The sequence below is a fragment of the Pleurodeles waltl genome, chromosome 2_2 (genome assembly GCF_031143425.1).
Source record: "Pleurodeles waltl isolate 20211129_DDA chromosome 2_2, aPleWal1.hap1.20221129, whole genome shotgun sequence".
Classification (NCBI taxonomy): Eukaryota; Metazoa; Chordata; class Amphibia; order Caudata; family Salamandridae; genus Pleurodeles; species Pleurodeles waltl.
In genome coordinates this window covers 1,165,372,286-1,165,385,954 of record NC_090439.1, presented here as the reverse complement: position 1 = coordinate 1,165,385,954, position 13,669 = coordinate 1,165,372,286, and the positions used below count along the sequence as shown (strand labels likewise).

At 49.2% G+C, this 13,669-nt stretch overlaps 1 long non-coding RNA gene across 2 annotated transcripts in view; it reads left to right on the top strand.

Annotated features, from left to right (window-relative positions):
- The window catches only part of LOC138275000 (uncharacterized), a 95,484-nt gene extending 89,530 nt beyond the window's left edge, over window positions 1–5,954 (top strand). For both annotated transcript variants that reach the window (XR_011200403.1, XR_011200402.1), the window contains one exon: window positions 5,686–5,954. This is a non-coding gene — a long non-coding RNA (uncharacterized lncRNA). The remainder of the gene's footprint in view (window positions 1–5,685) is intronic.
- Window positions 5,955–13,669: the final 7,715 nt, after the last annotated feature.

The following is a 13,669-nucleotide window of genomic DNA, read 5'->3' as shown; positions in this document are numbered from 1 at the left end:
ACTGCCCTTCCTGGGGTTTCTCTGCAGCTGCTGCTGCTGTCAACCCCTCAGACAGGCAGCTGACCTCCTGGGGTCCAGCCAGGCCTGGCCCAGGATGGCAGAACAAAGAACTTCCTCTGAGAGAGGGTGTGACACCCTCTCCCTTTGGAAAATGGTGTGAAGGCAGGGGAGGAGTAGCCTCCCCCAGCCTCTGGAAATGCTTTGTTGGGCACAGATGTGCCCAATTCTGCATAAGCCAGTCTACACCGGTTCAGGGACCCCTTAGCCCCTGCTCTGGCGCGAAACTGGACAAAGGAAAGGGGAGTGACCACTCCCCTGACCTGCACCTCCCCTGGGAGGTGTCCAGAGCTCCTCCAGTGTGCTCCAGACCTCTGCCATCTTGGAAACAGAGGTGCTGCTGGCACACTGGGCTGCTCTGAGTGGCCAGTGCCACCAGGTGACGTCAGAGACTCCTGCTGATAGGCTCCTTCAGGTGTTAGTAGCCTTTCCTCTCTCCTAGGTAGCCAAACCCTCTTTTCTGGCTATTTAGGGTCTCTGTCTCTGGGGAAACTTTAGATAACTAATGCATGAGCTCAGCCGAGTTCCTCTGCATCTCTCTCTTCACCTTCTGATAAGGAATCGACCGCTGACCGCGCTGGAAGCCTGCAAACCTGCAACATAGTAGCCAAGATGACTACTGCAACTCTGTAACGCTGATCCTGCCGCCTTCTCGACTGTTTTCCTGCTTGTGCATGCTGTGGGGGTAGCCTGCCTCCTCTCTGCACCAGAAGCTCCGAAGAAATCTCCCGTGGGTCGACGGAATCTTCCCCCTGCAACCGCAGGCACCAAAAAGCTGCATTACCGGTCCCTTGGGTCTCCTCTCAGCACGACGAGCGAGGTCCCTCGAATCCAGCGACGCTGTCCAAGTGACCCACACAGTCCAGTGACTCTTCAGCCCAAGTTTGGTGGAGGTAAGTCCTTGCCTCACCTCGCTGGGCTGCATTGCTGGGAACCGCGACTTTGCAGCTACTCCGGCCCCTGTGCACTTCCGGCGGAAATCCTTCGTGCACAGCCAAGCCTGGGTCCACGGCACTCTAACCTGCATTGCACGACTTTCTAAGTTGGTCTCCGGCGACGTGGGACTCCTTTGTGCAACTTCGGGGAGCACCGTTTTCATGCATCCTCGTAGTGCCTGTTTCTGGCACTTCTCCGGGTGCTACCTGCTTCAGTGAGGGCTGTTTGTCTTGCTCGATGTCCCCTCTCTCTGCAGGTCCAATTTGCGACCTCCTGGTCCCTCCTGGGCCCCAGCAGCGTCCAAAAACGCCAAACGCACGATTTGCGTGTAACAAGGCTTGTTGGCGTCCTTCCGGCGGGAAAACACTTCTGCACGACTCTCCAAGGCGAGGGAGATCCGTCCACCAAAGGGGAAGTCTCTAGCCCTTTTCGTTCCTGCAGAAACCTCAGCTTCTTCTGTCCAGTCGAAGCTTCTTTGCACCCGCAGCTGGCATTTCCTGGGCATCTGCCCATCTCCGACTTGCTTGTGACTTTTGGACTTGGTCCCCTTGTTCCACAGGTACCCTAGATTGGAAATCCACAGTTGTTGCATTGCTGGTTTGTGTCTTTCCTGCATTATTCCTCTAACACGACTACTTTGTCCTTAGGGGAACTTTAGTGCACTTTGCACTCACTTTTCAGGGTCTTGGGGAGGGTTATTTTTCTAACTCTCACTATTTTCTAATAGTCCCAGCGACCCTCTACAAGGTCACATAGGTTTGGGGTCCATTCGTGGTTCGCATTCCACTTTTGGAGTATATGGTTTGTGTTGCCCCTATCCCTATGTTTCCCCATTGCATCCTATTGTAACTATACATTGTTTGCACTGTTTTCTAAGACTATACTGCATATTTTTGCTATTGTGTATATATATCTTGTGTATATTTCCTATCCTCTCACTGAGGGTACACTCTAAGATACTTTGGCATATTGTCATAAAAATAAAGTACCTTTATTTTTAGTATAACTGTGTATTGTGTTTTCTTATGATATTGTGCATATGACACTAGGTGGTACTGTAGTAGCTTCACACGTCTCCTAGTTCAGCCTAAGCTGCTCTGCTAAGCTACCATTATCTATCAGCCTAAGCTGCTAGACACCCTATACACTAATAAGAGATAACTGGGCCTGGTGCAAGGTGCAAGTACCCCTTGGTACTCACTACAAGCCAGTCCAGCCTCCTACAAGGTATCAAAGAAACCTTTGTATTTCCAAAATGGGCACAAGATAAGGTGTTGAGAAGCAGTGGTTATTTTCACACCTATGAATTCTGGGTTCCCCATACTAGCATGTGAATTAGTGGGCATTTCTCTAATAGACGTCTTTGTTACACACTGTCTTACATTTACGAAGTAAAAAACGTAGAGAAAGACAAGGGGAAATAACACTTGTTCTCCTATTCTGTGTTCCCCCAAGTCTTCCGATAAAAATAATACCTCACTTGTGTGCGTAGTCCTAAAATACACGACAGTAAATGCAACATGGACACATCACATTTTTACATTGAAATCTGACGTTTTTTTTGGAAGGAGCCTAGTAGTGTATTTTGATCTCTAGCTCAGCCGGCACCTAGGGAAACCTACCAAACCTGTGCATTTTTTAAAACTAGACACCTAGGGGAATCCAAGATGGGGTGACTTGTGGGGCTCTCCCGAGGTTCTGTTACCCCGAATCCTTTGCAAACCTCAAACTTTGGCCAAAAAAACAATTTTTCCTCACATTTTGGTTACAGAAAGTTCCTGAATCTGAGAAGAGCCACAAATGTCATTCGACCCAGCGTTCCCCCAAGGCTCCCAATAAGAATGATACCTCACTTGCGTGGGTAGGCCTATTGCTCGCGACAGGAAATGCCTCAAAACACAACATGGACACAACACGTTTTCTCAAATAAAACAGCTGTTTTTTGCAAAGTGCCAAGCTGTGGATTTTGGCCTCTAGCTCAGCCGGCACCTAGGGAAACCTACCAAACCTGTGCATTTTTGAAAACTAGAAACTTAGGGGTATCCCGAGTGGGATAACTTGTAGGACTCTCACCAGGTTCTGTTACCCCGAATCCTTTGCAAACCTCAAAATTTGGCCAAAAAACACTTTATCCTCACATTTCGGTGACCAGGTTCTGGAATGTCAGAGGAGCCACCAATTTCCTTCCACCCAGCACTCCCCCAAGTCTCACGATAAAAATGGTACCTCACTTGTGTGGGTAGGCCTAGTGCACGCGAAAGGAAATGCCCCAAAACTCTATCTGGATACATCAAAATTATCAAATTCAAAACTGCCTGTTTTTGTGGTGGCGGGCACCTGCGTTTTTGGTCCTGGGCTCAGCAGCCATACTGAGAAACCTACCAAACCCAGAACTTTCTGAAAACTAGACACCCGAAGGAGTCCAGGGAGGTGTGACTTGCATGGATCCCCCAGTGTTTCCTTACCCAGAGTCCTCAGCAAACCTCAAATTTAGCTAAAAAACAAAAATCACATTTTTCCCACATTTCTGTGTGGGATCACCCCACCAGGGCCAATTTCCTACCACCCAAAAACATGTTAAAGGGGAAACCAAAGCAGGTCCAAAAGGGCAGTTTAAAAAAAAAAAAATGTAGGCTGACAAGTGGGGCAGAATTTTTATCGGCATAGATGAGACAATGCTGGGTGGTAATTTTGTGTATTCCTGCAGATTCCAGAAGGTTCCCTCATAAACATGGGGAAATATGTGTGATTTCTAGCAAAGTTGGCAGTTTAAAGGGCATTGTGGGTAAGAAAATGGTGCAGGATGCATGTGAAGCACACCACCCTGGACTCACCCAGATGTTTACTTTTGAAATGTGTCTAGGTCTTGTGGATTTTTCTATGTGGCAGCGTCCCACAGTCCTTAAAGTGCAGCCCTCACCCTTCCAAGTGGGATGATTTTGAGAGTTAGCCAAGCTCTCATGGCCCAAATGTAAAACCAAAACACCAAATAATCAAATGTCCTCTTGCTTGCCGTGGCTTAAGATGTTTTAGTGTGAAGGGTAACAGCTGAAATTCTGTTACCCCCTTCAGTTGGGGTGGGGGCATAACCGTGCCCATACTGGTTGGTAGCCACCACCACTCTTGTTTTTTTTTTAAACTCCCTGGCATTTAGTAGTTTTGCTGCTCACCAAACCACCCCCATGGGTGTGGATTGAGGGTAATTGCCCCATCTGCCCACTGGTGGGCAGAACAACTTTGGCCCCATTTATTTGGGGCAGGGGTACGGACATACCCCCACCCTCTTATTTTAGAAAAAAATCTTCCCTGGTGGGCTTTCTGCCCCTTCTTGGGGGCAGATGGGCCTTCACAAAATAGGCAGAAATGGCCCGAAAATAATATCTGATAGAGACTTCTAGTTGAAGATTGCTTACCTTAGAATTTTCCCTCAGGAGTCAAACTGGATCCAGAGATTTTTCTTCGACCAATACCCTTGCGCGTCAGTAGGTGGCGCCGTGGACGCTGTGATGACTTCTTCTTCTTACATTGACCTGAGGATTTCGAAGAGTGGTGATGACTCCGCGACCGATCTCAAGACCTTCCTCTCGAGCGAGAACAGGACCTACGCGGAGTCGAGTGCCGGGCTGCCATTAGCTTTAGGGACCGCTCCCTCATGGCTTTCGGGTGCATGGCCCGACACTTGAAGCACGACTTCGGGTCGTGGTCGCGCTCGAGGCACCACAGACAAATGCGATGAGGATCCATCACCGACATTGTCCGATGGCAGTCCTCACAAGGCTGGAATCCGGTCTTCGGGGTCATCTTGACGCACCAAAGTCGTACACAAAAATGTCAACAAAACGGTTGAATTTGGCCAAAAAATAGCCAGGGTAGCTCTCTCCGGATCAGCACGTAGTGCAGAAAGAAAAGAACTGACATCACTGCGCAAGGGCGGTGTCTATGTACTACTCCCGACGTCATCACGGCGACCACGACGCCTGCGGAGTCGACCGACACCACCTACTGACGCGCAAGGGTACTGCTCGAAGAAAAATCTCCAGATCCAGTCTGACGCCTGGGGGAAAATTCTAAGGTAAGGAATCTGCAACTAGAATATGTCTCTACCAGATATTTTGTTACCGAAGGTAAGTAACTTGTACTTTAGGCCATTTGGGAGCTTGCGTAAGGGGTCGCTCCCCTTATCAATATAAAGGTTACAAAAAAAAGACAATCCCTGGTTTCTAGTGGCTCCTGCACCCCTCCCCCACGCCAAAAGGGGCAGAAAAGGTCTAATAAAAAAAATTGTTTCCTCCCTTTCCCCCCTCACAGGGGAACGACCCTTGCCTAAAGGGTCGCTTCCCTTAGCAATATAAATAAAAAAAATGTAAATACCATCCCTGGTGCCTAATGGCTTCTTCCCTCCCTGGGGGCAGATCGGCCTAATTAATATAGCATTATGTCCATGGCTGTGAAGGGGTTAAGGACCTGAAGGCAAGGATCATCAACACCCGCTTTAGCAAGAGGTTTCTGCTGTCCCGTGACAAAGTTGAGGCAGGATACAATTGGGACTTTCCTATGGTAGTAGTATGACAATTATGCCATTATCAGGCTTTTGAATACTGTATTCGAGATTTAAGGCTATTTGCTTGCCCTCCACTTGAACGTCATATTGGTTCTGCATGGAATAGTTACAAGGTGTATTTTCTCTTATAGGGAATGACGGCTCCAAACAGGCATGAACACTAAGGAACTGACCATTCTTATCGCATGAAGAGAGAGGGGACATAAACATGGACTATGTCATGAATTTAGAGTTTGATTGGTTATGTGGAATACACCTTCCCTAAGATTTCTGTGAAATAAAGCTTTTTCTGATTGTAAAGGCTGCTGATTAATAAAGTGGACAAAGGAAATGCATAATCCATGGCTAGGGCCTGAGATTGAATCATAGTTCATAATTTCAATAATTATCGAAAGTAAATGTGCTTTGCTAATGTGTCCCTCATTGGTGTTGACCTACCTTTAGTATTTTGTAGTGAAAGCTAACTACCCAACTGCATCTCCAATAACTTTTTTTAACCAATTTTAATTACATTTTTAATATCAGTGAGTTACATTATCATTAGTAAAATCAGCAATCCAGCTACATCGTCATTAATAAAATAGTATCACATCAGTATCAGCAGGAGTCCTTGGTTCAGTCCTTAAAGACAGCAACATTGGAAAAAACAAGTCATGTGTTAATGTTAACTCACATTCTGCCATTACCATAAGTGCTATTCAATCTTCCCATCTCAAGCAAGTACTGCCAACATTGAAAATCAACAGTGACATCCATGGAGCTATAATGTCCACTGGGAAGCTATTTGGGGACATCAAAGGGTGTAACAGAAGGGTGTTGTCACTCACCCATGGACAGGCTGGAAGGGGTTATGACGGAGGAGTGGGAATGGGGATGAAAGGGGACTTGGGGGGAGGTTATGTCCCCGCCAGGGTAGGTTTAAGTGACTGGCCACCAAATCTTGTTTGTATGTGTGCAAGTCAAGTAATAGTGCTTCCCATTCCACAGTTCTGGGGTATTTGCATAGTCCTCATGTTTCTTGCCTCCTGAGCTCCTCTCCCTGTCCCCACTTCAGTATTGCCGCACACCAGTGGACTATATCTAGCAATACCTGGGCTTTCCAATGCATGGCAATTAGTCTGCGTGCTATCAGCAATGCTTGGTTTATAAACCGGTTAGCAGCTTTATCTGTTTTTGAGCACCTCAACAATCCCAACAATGCAACTTCCATTGGAAACACATCCAGTCACCTCTCAGCAAGTTGGACACTGCCGCCCATAAGGTTACAGACTCTGAGCAGCTCCAGAACATGTGCATCGTGTCAGCACCTGCATGTTGGCATCTCGGACAACCAGAGGAGGACCCAAACATTTGGGACAGAGTTGCGGGAGTGAGGTAAGCTATATGCAATATATTATGCTGGATGTACTGAACTTGGTATTCCGCATCATCCTGTGGTATGTACGTATTTTTTCCAGTCTTTCCTAGTCAACTCGCCACCCAAGCCCCACTCCCTAAGGGCTACATTTAACAGGCTGTGTGTGGTGTATGCTAGTGCACAAACAAACCAGATGACAAGTCTACAACCTCAACCCATTATATACAGTGTGTGTATGAGAGGGTGCTTATGGGGTTGCCATGGAGCCAAAGATGGCAGCCGTGGAGTAACTTTGCTCCAGGACCTGAATGCCGCAGTCAACATTAATCCTGCCATAATCAGGTGCCCAGGAGGCTCCCTCACCTCTTTCCCCAAAACATCTGCATATAAAGGAGCTGCGGGGCTGGGGAGGTGACCCTCCCACCAACTGATTATGGCTATCCAGCCTGCAACAACATGAGCTGGCCTATCGCACGTCCCCTCTCCGCACCTGCCCATTGAGAGGGGACGCCTCATTGCAGTGATCCACGGAGAGTGGTCATCAACTGGGCTGACTGCGGGGCTTTGCTGGACAGTGGAGGTGAGAGAGACTGGCACTGTTGCACTGTGTATGAAGACAGCCTCACACTTGTGTAGGAGGCTGGACTGGCTTGTAGTGAGTACCAAGGGGTACTTGCACCTTGCACCAGGCCCAGTTATCCCTTATTAGTGTATAGGGTGTCTAGCAGCTTAGGCTGATAGATAATGGTAGCTTAGCAGAGCAGCTTAGGCTGAACTAGGAGACGTGTGAAGCTACTACAGTACCACCTAGTGTCATATGCACAATATCATAAGAAAACACAATACACAGTTATACTAAAAATAAAGGTACTTTATTTTTATGACAATATGCCAAAGTATCTTAGAGTGTACCCTCAGTGAGAGGATAGGAAATATACACAAGATATATATACACAATAGCAAAAATATGCAGTATAGTCTTAGAAAACAGTGCAAACAATGTATAGTTACAATAGGATGCAATGGGGAAACATAGGGATAGGGGCAACACAAACCATATACTCCAAAAGTGGAATGCGAACCACGAATGGACCCCAAATCTATGTGACCTTGTAGAGGGTCGCTGGGACTATTAGAAAATAGTGAGAGTTAGCAAAATAACCCTCCCCAAGACCCTGAAAAGTGAGTGCAAAGTGCACTAAAGTTCCCCTAAGGACAAAGAAGTCGTGTTAGAGGAATAATGCAGGAAAGACACAAATCAACAATGCAACAACTGTGGATTTCCAATCTAGGGTACCTGTGGAACAAGGGGACCAAGTCCAAAGGTCACAAGCAAGTCGGAGATGGGCAGATGCCCAGGAAATGCCAGCTGCGGTTGCAAAGAAGCTTCGACTGGACAGAAGAAGCTGAGGTTTCTGCAGGAACGAAAAGGGCTAGAGACTTCCCCTTTGGTGGACGGATCCCTCTCGCCTTGGAGAGTCGTGCAGAAGTGTTTTCCCGCCGGAAGAACGCCAACAAGCCTTGCTACACGGAAATCGTGCGTTTGGCGTTTTTGGACGCTGCTGGGGCCCAGGAGGGACCAGGAGGTCGCAAATTGGACCTGCAGAGAGAGGGGACGTCGAGCAAGACAAAGAGCCCTCACTGAAGCAGGTAGCACCCGGAGAAGTGCCAGAAACAGCACTACGAGGATGCGTGAAACGGTGCTCGCCGAAGTTGCACAAAGGAGTCCCACGTCGCCGGAGACCAACTTAGAAAGTCGTGCAATGCAGGTTAGAGTGCCGTGGACCCAGGCTTGGCTGTGCACAAAGGATTTCCGCCGGAAGTGCACAGGGGCCGGAGTAGCTGCAAAGTCGCGGTTCCCAGCAATGCAGCCCAGCGAGGTGAGGCAAGGACTTACCTCCACCAAACTTGGGCTGAAGAGTCACTGGACTATGGGGGTCACTTGGACAGCGTCGCTGGATTCGAGGGACCTCGCTCGTCGTGCTGAGAGGAGACCCAAGGGACCGGTGATGCAGCTTTTTGGTGCCTGCGGTTGCAGGGGGAAGATTCCGTCGACCCACGGGAGATTTCTTCGGAGCTTCTGGTGCAGAGAGGAGGCAGGCTACCCCCACAGCATGCACAAGCAGGAAAACAGTCGAGAAGGCGGCAGGATCAGCGTTACAGAGTTGCAGTAGTCGTCTTTGCTACTATGTTGCAGGTTTGCAGGCTTCCAGCGCGGTCAGCAGTCGATTCCTTATCAGAAGGTGAAGAGAGAGATGCAGAGGAACTCGGCTGAGCTCATGCATTCGTTATCTAAAGTTTCCCCAGAGACAGAGACCCTAAATAGCCAGAAAAGAGGGTTTGGCTACCTAGGAGAGAGGAAAGGCTACTAACACCTGAAGGAGCCTATCAGCAGGAGTCTCTGACGTCACCTGGTGGCACTGGCCACTCAGAGCAGTCCAGTGTGCCAGCAGCACCTCTGTTTCCAAGATGGCAGAGGTCTGGAGCACACTGGAGGAGCTCTGGACACCTCCCAGGGGAGGTGCAGGTCAGGGGAGTGGTCACTCCCCTTTCCTTTGTCCAGTTTCGCGCCAGAGCAGGGGCTAAGGGGTCCCTGAACCGGTGTAGACTGGCTTATGCAGAATTGGGCACATCTGTGCCCAACAAAGCATTTCCAGAGGCTGGGGGAGGCTACTCCTCCCCTGCCTTCACACCATTTTCCAAAGGGAGAGGGTGTCACACCCTCTCTCAGAGGAAGTTCTTTGTTCTGCCATCCTGGGCCAGGCCTGGCTGGACCCCAGGAGGGCAGCTGCCTGTCTGAGGGGTTGGCAGCAGCAGCAGCTGCAGTGAAACCCCAGGAAGGGCAGTCTGGCAGTACCAGGGTCTGTGCTACAGACCACTGGGATCATGGAATTGTACCAACAATGCCAGGATGGCATAGAGGGGGCAATTCCATGATCATAGACATGTTACATGGCCATATTCGGAGTTACCATGGTGAAGCTACATATAGGTAGTGACCTATATGTAGTGCACGCGTGTAATGGTGTCCCCGCACTCACAAAGTTCAGTGAATTGGCTCTGAACAATGTGGGGGCACCTTGGCTAGTGCCAGGGTGCCCTCACACTAAGTAACTTTGCACCCACCTTTACCAGGTAAAGGTTAGACATATAGGTGACTTATAAGTTACTTAAGTGCAGTGTAAAATGGCTGTGAAATAACGTGGACGTTATTTCACTCAGGCTGCAGTGGCAGGCCTGTGTAAGAATTGTCAGAGCTCCCTATGGGTGGCAAAAGAAATGCTGCAGCCCATAGGGATCTCCTGGAACCCCAATACCCTGGGTACCTCAGTACCATATACTAGGGAATTATAAGGGTGTTCCAGTAAGCCAATGTAAATTGGTAAAAATGGTCACTAGCCTGTCAGTGACAATTTGGAAAGAAATGAGAGAGCATAACCACTGAGGTTCTGATTAGCAGAGCCTCAGTGAGACAGTTAGTCACTACACAGGTAACACATTCAGGCACACTTATGAGCACTGGGGCCCTGGGTTACCAGGGTCCCAGTGACACATACAACTAAAACAACATATATACAGTGAAAAATGGGGGTAACATGCCAGGCAAGATGGTACTTTCCTACAACTTGTCGGCCACTTCCCCGCTCAGCACCCGACCCCAGTGTGGGGGGTCACACAAAAATGACAGGCCCCAGTGGGACTGAATACAACAAGAATTTACAGAAGGACCCATGTCATCCCCAGACAGAGGTGAGGTACCCCACTGCTTCAGTGCAACCCTGACATGCAGGCCTGGGGTCCTAGGGAGGCCTGATTCCATACCCGGACGGTGGACTTGCCCTGGAGTTTAGACTAGTGAAAGGAAGTAATGGAACACGACTATTGACGGCGGGCCAACCCTGAGGTACCCCCTCTGTGGAGCAACTCCAGAGGATGCCGGCACTGGGAGAGACTCATGGAGGGAGTCGTGCCTGCTCTTCAACATCACCTCACCTTCCTTGATGATGCAGCTGTGGGACCGGGTGGCCCTGCTTGATGGCACTGTGGACTTAGAGGTGATGAGTCAGGTGACATCCAAGCTTCCCCAACGAGTAAACGCACTCATCTCACCGGCCCCCCAAAAGGCAGTCTTCAGGAGAGGGCTAGGGGCAGAGGGAGTGCATAGGAATCAGGATCATCCAGTGCACGATTGCAGCACGACACCCTCTGCTCCTAAACAGACTGTGGGGACCCGAATCAAGGGCTATCAACTTCCGTCCATGCTCACCCCAGGGTGTGCAAACCCTCCCCCCCGGACTAAGACAGTGCTGCATCTGGTTGTCGACTGGCCAGACCCAACCCTGCATACCACACCGGGGCATACCCGGCACAGGTGGGGGGAGGGTGTAGGGGGGCTGGCTACAAAGACCACAGCTGACACTCGCAGACTTTTACCCATGGACCATGGTTGGAGTCATCCTGCATACAGTGATCCAGTAACGTATTGGTGTGGTAGATTGGGAACACACCATGGGTAAACCGAAATCACCAAAACCTCACCCCTGTCTACCCTATCCCACACTCCATCATGGGGAGGAGCCTTGACATGGGGCAAAGACCTCCAGTTCTCCACAGGACTTAGGTGAAAAACTGGCCACCATCCTATTTACCTACTTACCAATAAATCCTCTTGCTCATCAGTAGAAGCGCACATAAAGGAGATATGTGTGGAATTTGGTCTCCTTCGGAAGGACCTGCGAAAACTGGCTTCCCGGTTCACCAACACGGAACGTAATATCACAGAGATGGCACCACAGCTGAAGATCCAAAAACAGACCACCCAAGACCTTCTGGACAAAGTGCACTAGTTAGGTACGTGCTGAGTCATGCCAGGCTAAAGCCAAGTGAAGCATGCCAATGGAACTCCTGACCAGGTTATGACCCTGCCATTGGCAGACTACCTGTAAAAACCAAAGACCACGGGTCTGGGGCCCATCCACTCCTTTCTTCAACACTGTAGGCGGCTTTTTAATCAGTCTGCTCCACGCTATTAACTAGGGCTTCCTGAGGCACCATACTGCAGTATCTCTCAGATTGCCAGCCCAACTCTAGCAAATACACAGCTCGAATCCACTCATAAGGGGACAAACCTGGCTAACTGCTGGTGTGGCGGTCCCCTACAATAACAGAAATCACCCTGCCTACAGGCCGGACATTACATTTGCAATCTGCCATTCTTCAGTATGTATCACTCTGACCTACACAGCTAACTGGCCACCCCTATAATATCTGTCGACTATTCAACGTAATAAACCAGGCCTCCCCACTATATACTAGATCAGCCTAATAGTCTGTATTGATTGCCTCTCCTGGAGTACCTGTTTGGGACCCTATCATCCTTCGTTCTAGGTCCATGCCTCCTAACCTACACCAAACTACTAAACATAAACCCCTCTTCAAGGGTCCAAGTGGGCTGCCTAATATTGCTCCCCTTTCCTGTTGATCGTGGCGCACGACAGGGTTGTCCCATCTCCCCAATCCTGTTCTCCATATCCATGTAGCCAATGGCGCACTGCCTCAGTTGGAAAAGCCCCGTTTGGGGGGATACAGCTGCACGGAGACACGCATATAGTGTCCCTTTACACAGATTATGTTCTACTTTACATCCGAGACACACAAATCGACACCTCCTGTTTGACATCTGCCTTTCAGGACTTCGAAGCGGTGACTGGGCTCCAAGTTAACTGGGGAAAATTCTATACTTTCTTGTTCCGAGGTGAAACCCCACACCACCAGCATTGCCCCTACACCCTAAGCTTGGAAGTCCACAGCCTCCCGTTACCTGGGGTTCCACTTCACCACTTGCAGGAAGACTAATTTGAGGGCAACTCTGGCAGCAGCTCCCCAGAGCCCTCACCGGCATGATTGCATTGTCAAAGATGATAATCCTTCCCCAATTGCAGTATTATTTTGTCAACGTACCAGGCTTTCCACCATGCCACTTCTTCTGTGATCTAGATCACGTGGTGGGGGATACATTCTGGAATGATGGAAGATGATGGGTTGCCAGTGGTTCAGGGAGGTTTGAGGGGCCCCCTGTTTCGAGTCTTACTACCTGTGGCACAGCTTGAGTGGGTGGCTCGATGGCTGGCGGGCAAAAACACATTCAAGATCTCCACTGATGATGCCCTGCTCCCTTCCTGGATGGTTGCCATGGAAATCTCTAACCAGAAACTTTCGCCTAACAAACAAACCAGATTGCTCCATATGCCCCTAACATTGCAATACAGGGCCTCACCAGCGTGTAGGTCTCATTGACAAGAGAGCAGCTACCAGACTGGCAGGCACACTCATTTGACACAGTGGAAGACCTCTTCCGGGATGGCCAGCTTTTAACTTTTGACGAGGACTATGCCATCTCCCAGGACAATTCATCACATACTGATGCCTACTGCCTCAATGAACTTCCTATGGTAAACCCTTACAGAAAAAACTAGACACAAAGTTGTACGTACAATATATCAAAGGGGACACAGGTGAGATCTTATCACTTGGCTTTGTAAAGCCATTGGAACACGTCGACACATCCCTGATGCAACTTAGGCATGATTCTGAATGGGCCAGCGCCCTGGAATCACATAAGATGATAACACATAAAGCATGCTTAAAGAATAACCAATAAGTGCTTCTCCATAGTGGGTACCTCAACCCCTCCCCCCTTAACAGAATATTCCCAGTGGCACACCTCACCTGCCAGAGATGCTCTGTTCCAGTGGGGG